At 34.2% G+C, this 9,233-nt stretch overlaps 1 long non-coding RNA gene across 1 annotated transcript; it reads right to left on the bottom strand.

Annotated features, from left to right (window-relative positions):
- Positions 1 to 481: 481 nt before the first annotated feature.
- LOC130592133 (uncharacterized) lies at positions 482 to 1,420 on the bottom strand. The gene is made up of 2 exons (XR_008970322.1): positions 1,381 to 1,420; positions 482 to 620 (listed from the first exon to the last, which is right to left on the bottom strand). It is a non-coding gene; the product is annotated as an uncharacterized LOC130592133 (long non-coding RNA).
- Between the last annotated feature and the right edge of the window lie 7,813 nt (positions 1,421 to 9,233).

The raw sequence follows: 9,233 nt of genomic DNA, 5'->3' as shown, positions 1-9,233 counted from the left end.
TGATTTCAAGATATAGAATAGCCAAGGTGATTATAGCTCCCAGGTAAGGAAGTTACCCACAGCGTCGGGGAGAGCCTTCCTAATCCTAGACAGAGCTTGTCACCCCAACATATCTACACCCTTCATCTTTCAAAATAAAAATAATAATATAAATATATATATACCTTTTTGTGGTACTAGCAAGATGCATCTATACAAATCGTCAAAAAGAAAACAATTAAGCTTAACAAAAACAATTTAGAATGCAAATGCGAAACTCTTATCTACCCATCCTATGTCTACCCATCAATTTTAATATTCAACTTTTATCTTTTCAAAACCTGAAAAACTGATACCACTTTGTAACACCCCCAAATTACTCACTTTTAAATAAATAATTTAATAAATAATATTTGAGTAATTTAGGAGTATTACCGCCACGTGACTAACACGCTTTCGGCAACCAACTACTAACTAACCAAAATAACTTGCAGCGGAAGACTTTAACCAAAAATAATAATACTTCTTTATTAATAAAAGTAAATATTGTCTCAATACTCAAAATAAATGAAACACTCTAATCTAGGTGAAGATCCCCTTCCTAGTATGCTCCCATGCACATCCAAAATTCACCTGCAAATCTGCTTACCAAAAAGGTAAACAGGGCAAAGCCAAATAGGAAAAAAATACGCGTCAGTATAAAACTGAGTACGAAATGTACTAGATAAGTAACACATTTGTTAGTTCGTAACAATTTTTCATTTCGAAAACTCCATCACCAATAATTCAAGAATAACTCTTTAAGAATAAACTATTTTCAAACACTTAATAATAATTCAAGAAAAATATTTTAAGAACAAACTCTTTCCAAACACTTAAATAATAATTCCAGAACAACCTTTTAAGAAACAAACTCTTTCCAAACAACTTGGATTAAAAATAATCCTGAAAACAATTCCTCTTCTTATCACCCCTTCTATCTTGCTAAGTGTGCACACCCCCAAGCTAGTCATCCCATCACGGAGCTATATCAAGGGGTAACTATAATTGCCAAACAAGTGGACTTTGAATCTCTTGATATTAATCAAGCGAAGATAATAATAATATGACTTGTAAGTCATGAATAAACCTCCTTTCCTCATAAACAACTTTTTGAACATTCAAAGTTCATAAAAACCAATCAACCTTTCCTTGTAAAAATAATTTAATTTTCCAAAAAGGATAACAAAACTTCTATATAAAATGATTGATAAAATCATTCATTCTTTTCACTTCAAGAGTAAATAATAAAATATTGTAACCATTTTCAAACCAAATTTCTAAACCAATCCAACCATTATAAAATCAATAAACAACTTTATCATATAAACCAATTTTAAAAGATCTAGCTACATAACGTACCTTGATCTTGCACAAACTAATACTAGTATCTTCACTTATTTCTTATACTTGAGCTTTCTCATAGCCAACCAACAAGCAATCTACCACATGAACTTAATCATGAATTTAAACATGAATGATCTATCATGAGCATAATATTTTTGAGTAAGAAATATGAAAATATTTTTCTTAAACAAAAGAAAATTGAAACTTGAATAAGAAATATAAAACTAGAATACATAGGAAGAGAAAGAAGAACTTTGAAGTAAGAAATTATAGATTCTTCAAAGTTTTTGTGTGGAAAAGATGGCTAAAGGTGTGGGGTATTTATAGGAGTAGAATAGATAGTACTTAATTTTCAAAATTAAAGAGTTTGTAACCTTCACCATAAATTAAGAGATTAAACCAAGAATTGTAACCTTCATCATAAATTTGGAAAACAAAACTCCCCCATTTACTTCACAATCCCGTCAAAAATAAAGGCCTAAAAAAAAAAATTTTTTTTTTTTTTTTTTGGTTTTTTGAATAATTTTGACTAGGATTTTAAACCAAAAGTTTAACAAACCCAATTTTGGCGCCATATTCCCGCCAAAATAATTTAAAACCAATAAATATACTAAAATATCCTTTGCTTAAAATATTTATTTTATAAAATAAATATAAAATACATATTCATTTATTTAAATAAATATTAAAAATACGGGGTATTACAAAGGCGCTCAATAGCTTGAGTGTTAGCAGCCATATTCAGTTCCATATGCTGTAAAACACTCATTATACCTTCAAAATCAGCAATAGGGAGAGGGGGATGTGAAGAAAAGCAGGGGATGGAAGGAGCGGGCTCACGCCTACGGTAGATCTGAGGAGGCTTAGGGACTGGACCAGTCTCAGGGGGTGTGCCTCATCTCCAACGGGGAGAAGGTAGGTAGGTCGTGCAGCATTCTCGGAGTAGTCATCTCCTATGGGTAATTGGACCAAGTCAGGATTAGGGAGGAGTATAGATTGCCGATTGGCAATCATCTACCTATAGTGCCTACCACTAGGGACAAAGTATCGGGCGGAAAAAAAGTGATCAAGGTCAAGGTAAGTGGCCCCCGGAAAAACATTGTTCCGATTCTCGACATAACCAAAGTGACAGGCGATGTGGGTGACTAACCCCCCAATAACAATAGGCACAGAGGAGCGAACATTGCCGTCCTCCTCAAAAGTGGGGTAAGTCGTGGAGATTTTGTGCAAAAGATGCATAAAAGCATAGTCAAGGTCGAATTGCACGTTCATGGTAGCAGGCCATAGGTAAGTCCCGAGAGCGCCTAGCTCCTCAGTCCGGGTGGTGTTGGGTTCCCACCTCCCAAAAATCGTGCCTCCAAAAATTTTTAAGAGGAAGCGAATACTTGGATTATGGACGGACTTAATTTGCAAGTGTTGGCAATTGGGGGTCTAACCCTAGTTAAACCTTGCCAAAGGAGGCCCAACAACATGGTGGCGGGTTTCTTCCTATCCCCCTTACAGTCATGCCAAACAATTGGGAAAATTATCGAATAGTCAATTTTCGATCCATATTAGCAATCCTAAAGTACATGACGTGATCATATGTGGAATGCTTACGGATGTTTAGGGAACTTAAGAATTCAAGGGTGATATCAGCATAAGTTCCATGGTACAGTGTAAAAAATGACTCTATACCAACCCCAAGAAACAATGTTCGAGTGATTTCATATATACCAAGAGCATGCAAGAGGTCCCGATTAACAAATCGAGTGGGGGAAATCAGATGGTGTTTTAGTTTTTGAAAGCGTACCTTTTGGTTTTCGTCCTTGAAAATGATATGGGGATATGTAGGATCGACCTCAATTGCGGGAGTGTTAGTCCCACGTGCACCACGTCGGGCCGCCATGTGAAAATGGTGATAAACCTGCAAAACAGAGAGCAATGATGGACAAAGTGAGAACTTCACAAAAACTTGAGTAAAATCATCTTATAGGACATCATGAAGTGTAAGAACACGATTTGCAAGGTTAAACTAACAAGAATTATCACAAAATTCAAACCTTGACACAATAAACCCAAGAATGAAGAGGAAGAAGAAAAAGGAAGAGGAGAGAGAGTGAGGGGGAAGAAAAGTATAATTAGGATGGGGACATTGTGAAGGATGAGTGGAAGATTAAGAATGATGGAGAAAATTGAAAGTGTATATGGTGAGGATGGATGAAGTTGGGGTTGAAGTTAGGAGAGAGAGAGAGTGAGAAGAAGAAGATGAAGGAGTTGTGTGAATTTTAAAAGGGTTGAAAAGAAAAAGAATTTGTGGGTTTTATCGAAAAACCGCTCTCGCTGCGTCCCGCCCGACCGGGCGGATTTTGCTCGACCTGCCCGTGCGGAAATTTTCCCAGACTTTTTTTTCGTTTTTGTGAAATTTGGCCAGTTGGAGTGCTTGCAGGGTCGGGCGGGCGGATATCGCCCGACCTACCCTGGTGGAAAAATTCCTTCCCCTATTTCATTTTTTGCGAGGGCTATGGAAATTCACTCACAGGCTCGGCCGAGCGGTTTGGCCCCGACTTACCCGGGTTATTCCCTGTAAGGGCTGTTCTTGGATTCGTCGGAGTGTGACCCCTTTACACACATGCCTGCAATGGTGTTCCAATATATGAAAAATTCTCACTTTAGAAGTAATAATAAAATAAAAAATATAAAAATCAAAACTACACTACAAGGAAGATTCGGGTTGCCTCCCGAACAACGCTGGTTTGTTAAGGTCTCGGACGACCGTTTACCTCCCTCATTCGTCAAGTGATGTTGGTGTGGAGAGGTAGAGAACCTCGACTAGACCCACAAGAGCTCCTTCGTGGTACAACTTCAGGCATTGACTGTTAACTTTAATTTGAACACTTCACTTTTCTCATTCATAATCTCTATAGATCCAAATTTGTTCACTCTAGTAGTCGTGAAGGGGCTGGACCATCTAGACTTCAACTCACCAGGAAAAAGTTTGAGCCTAGAATTGTACAACAAATCCTTGTCGCCCACATTGAACTCCCTTGGTAGGATCTTTTTGTCATGCCATCTTTTCGTTTTCTCCTTATATATTCGCGCGCTATCATAAGTCAACAATCGAAATTCATCAAGCTCATTGAGTTGTAGAAGTCGTTTCTCCCCTGCAAGCTTTTGATCCATATTAAGCTCTTTGATGGCGCATAAAGCCTTATATTCTAATTCAACGGGTAGGTGACATGCTTTTCCATACACAAGTCTATAGGGGGAAGTACCAATCGATGTTTTGAAAGCAGTTCTGTAAGCCCAAAGTGTGTCATCCAGATTCGTACTCCAATCCTTCCTAGACCTTGCATCCACCTTCTCAAGAATGAACTTAACTTCGCGATTGGAAACCTCTGCTTGCCCACTTGTTTGAGGGTGATATGCCAATCCAGTACAATGGTGAACTCCATATTTCTTCAAAAGAGCCTCCATCACTAATTACATCTCGTGGGACCCCAAACCTTGGGAATATGATTTTCTTGAATAAAGTTATGACTACCTTAGAGTCATTGGTAGGGGATTGTAACACCCCGATAATTCTCTCTTTTCAAAAATACCTTTATAATATAAACTTAGAGAATTACCAAAGCATTATCTCCCGTGTGATAACGTATCGACTTATTCAGAATTTTGCAGCGGAAAACAATTAACTAATCTTTAAACTTTATTATAAATAAATAAATAAACAAATGAATAAGTACTTATAACTCAAACAATCTAAATGAGTCTACTCAAACAACTTAATAAAATATGTTCTTATAACTGTAGGAAATAAAATATACTAGTTACTATTCTCTCCACTCCAGATTCCCAATGATGCACATCTGCGAACCTGTAATGTCAATGCTATACTGAATCTGCTCACCAAAATGGGTCATCACAAGATCAATAAGGCAAAGCCATGACCACACACACACAAAGCACGTAATCAGCAAAGCTGAGTACTACATACTAAAACATAAGCATTCCTAATCATGATACTTAATAATAACACGCAGGGATAAATAATAATATAATCATATGTAATCCCCCATAATTTTAAAGGATTTTATAAATATATTTAAGTATTTTTATATTTATATTTAAATATTAGTTTTAAAATGATTTGACTATTTAAAAAAGGTTGACTATTTTAAAAGTCAAATGAAATTATTTTCATGACTTAATAAAATTGAAAATAAATTATTAATTAAACATGTTTTGATAAAAGTTTTAAATACTAATTAATATTGAAAAAGAAGTCTAATGGAATTGAGGAACCTAAAAATCCTAAAAGGACAAAAGGATAAAGAGTCATCTTGATGATTAAAGTCCCAAGTTATTTATCTTGTTCATCATCAAATTTCATTAAACCTTATCTCTTTTTCCTAAGCCCAAAAAGGAAGCCTTTTTATAAATAGCCTAAGACCCAATTATTTTTCCCACACAAGATTATTTTTTCTCTCTCTCTCTCTCCTCTTCACGCCATTCACCCTTTTCGATTTTTCCCTCTCCTCTTTGCACGTTCTTTGTTCCTCCTCTCAAACCTCTTCCTTCTTGTTCAAGTAACGTTTCTTCTTCAACAAGAAACGTCACCAAGTGTTCGAAACCCGCCAATACCACCGCCGGCTGCTGCTGTTGCGCCCTTCCTTGCTGGCGCCTTCCTTGTTCTCCTCTTTGTTGGTTGCTTTTCTTTTCTTCTTCCTCAAGATTCCATTAAACACTTTATTTTTATGATTTCTTTTGATGCTAATCATGATTATTAGTTTTAATTTACTTTTTAATAAGTAATCTTGATTCATGTATATTTTATATTATAAGAATAAAATTCAGATTTGTTATTATGATTAGATTATAGTTTTAATCATGAAAACATGAATTTTTAGGGTTTTAAATTGCTAGAAAACCATAATAGCATATTAGATACTATAAGATTGATTTAGAATATGATTTTAAATATTTTATATATGTTTAAAGGAGATTTATTATTTTTTTAAAGTTGCTGTAATTTCAGAATGGTTTTATTTATGGAGTTTTAAGAGTTTTTAATTACTAGTATGGTAGTACTATGCTAGGAATTAAAAATAATTGAAGTTTTGATGTTGAAATCAACGTTTAAACGTATTTAGAGGGGATTTTAAATAATTTAGAGTTGCTGTAATTTTTATTTAAAATTATTAATTTCGGTTATATTATTTTCTAGGCGGAGAATATTTTGTAGGGAACTTTTAGAGAGTTAAAAGTGGCCTAAAGGCTAGTTTACACGAGGTACGTATGTAATTGCGTGCTATGTGATTAGTATCATGTTTAAGAGATTTTTAATATCATGTATAGGAACTTATTATGTTCATATATATATATGATTTCCAGTATTTGGTTGTTACATGTTTTATGCCTGTGTGCAAGCATGTGATTTGAGATTTGTTATGAATACTACATTGTATGTTTGTATGGAATATTTGATACAAGCATGAAAAGAAAGTTTATTTATTAATTCGCATGATGAATTGACATACGTTATAGAGATTGAATCATGTTATTCATGTATTCCTGGCAAGTATTATTTTTATTATCTTATGAGGACTGTGGGGCTTATTTGGTAAGTTGGAGTTATGCCTATATAAAGGTAAGTTGGATTGTTGGCTAGGTTCAACAAATAAGATGGATTGGATTAAAGAAGTAATTTTGGATTGTAAGTTGTGATCACTTATTAAATCCTAAGATAAAAAGAAGTTCATTGTGATTATTTGATTATTTTCGTGTTGCTTGTATGTGCGTGTCATAACAAGTAATAATTGGTAATTAACGTAAAGTGTGACGAGAATTGTTGTAGACTTTAGACTGGTGCATGTCTAGAGTTGGACATTGGGAGTTGGGGTTATGGTGAGCGTGCCATGACTTTTTCTAGGAGATGGATTGGTCCCCATTCCTCTTTTATTTCAAAGGTTCCTCGATATCGTAGGTCATTCGGGAATACGTAGTGGCTCACGTATTCCGTCTTCGTAATGAAGGCATCAGGCATGGTTGGTAGGACAAGTGGACAACTCAGGGTCCAATAACTATTCCATTTAAAAGAAATAAAAAGATGTTTAGAGTTTAGTTCAGTAAAAGTTGTCTGCAGAATATTATATGATTATATGTTTATTTATCCCTGCACGTTATTAGTAGTATCATGTTAGGAATGCTTATGTTTTAGTACGTAGTACTCAGCTTTGCTGATTACGTGCTTTGTTTGTATGTGTGATCATGGCTTTGCCTTATTGATCCTGTGATGATCCTTTATGGGGAGCAGATTCAGTATAACATTGACATTACAGGTTTGCAGATGTACATCATTGGGAATCTGGAGTGGAGAGAATGTGTAACTAATATAGTTTACTTTCTGCATTTGTTAAGAACCTATTTTATTTAGTTATTTGAGTTGGTTAACTTAGATTATTTAAGTCCCAAACACTTGTTATTTATTTATTAAAGTTTTAATAAAGTTGAAGTTTAATTAATTTCTTTCCGCTGCAAAATTCTGAATAAGCCGATACGTTATCACATGGGCGATAATACTTGGGTAATTCTCTACTTGTATATTATAAAAGTATTTTCTAAAAAGAGAGAATTATCGGAGTGTTACATCATATAACATTCTGCAGACACCTTTCTACTGAACTAAACTCTACACATCTTTTTATTATTTAAATGGAATAGTTGTCGGACCGAGCTGTCCAACCAAAAATAATGCCTTCATTAGAAGACGAAATACGGGAGCTACCACGTATTCCAGAATGACCTGCAATATCGAGGAACTTTTGAAATAATAATTGGGATGGTGATCAATCCATCTCCCAGAAAAAGTCATGGCACGCTCACCATAACCCTAACTCCCAATGTCCAACTCTAAACGTGCACAAGTCTAAAGTCTACAACTATTCTCGTCACACTTTATGTTAATTACCAATTATCACTTGTTATGACACACATACAAGCAACACAAAAATAATCGAATAGTCACAACTGAACTTCTTTTATCTTAGGATTTAATAAGTGATCACAACTTACAAACCAAGATTATTTTCCTTTAATCCAATCCATTTTATTTGTTGAACCAAGCCAACAATCCAAGTTACCTTTAAATAGGCATAATTTATCAACTTACCAAATAAGGTCCACTTTCCTCATAAGATAGTGAAAATAATATATAAGGGAACATATGAATAACACGATTCAATCCCTATAACAAATATTAATTTCTCATACGAATTAATAAATAAATTCCTTTTCATGCTTGTATCAAATATTCCATACAAACATACAATCCAGTACTCATAATAAATCTCAAATCACATGCTTGCACACAGGCATAAAACATATAACAATCAAATACTAGAAATCATATATATATGAACATAATAAGTTCCTATACATGATATAAATTTGTTTCTCCTTAACTCATGATACTAATCACATAGCACAAAAGTATGTACGTACCTTGTGTAAACTAGTCTGCGGGCCACTTTTAACTCCTTAAAAGTCTCTTACGAAATATTCTCCGCCTAGAAATCAATATAACCAAAATCAATACCCTTACATAAAAATACAACAACTCTAAAATATTTAAAATCCCCTTTAAATATATTCAAAAGCTGATTTTCATATCAAAACTTCAATTACTTTTAATTCCTAGCATAGTACTACCATACTAGTAATTAAAATTCTTAAAACCCCATTAATAAAATCCGTTCTGAAATTCCAGCAGCTTTAAAAATCATAAAACCTTCATTAAACATATATAAACATGTTTGAAAATCATAATCTAAATCAATCTCATAGTATCTAATGTGCTACTATGGTTTTCTAGTAATTAAAACCCTAAA

Source organism: Beta vulgaris, chromosome 1 (assembly GCF_026745355.1).
Source record: "Beta vulgaris subsp. vulgaris cultivar EL10 chromosome 1, EL10.2, whole genome shotgun sequence".
Taxonomy (NCBI): Eukaryota; Viridiplantae; Streptophyta; class Magnoliopsida; order Caryophyllales; family Amaranthaceae; genus Beta; species Beta vulgaris.
The sequence above is the reverse complement of the archived record's forward strand: the minus strand, read 5'-3'. Positions and strand labels throughout refer to the sequence as shown.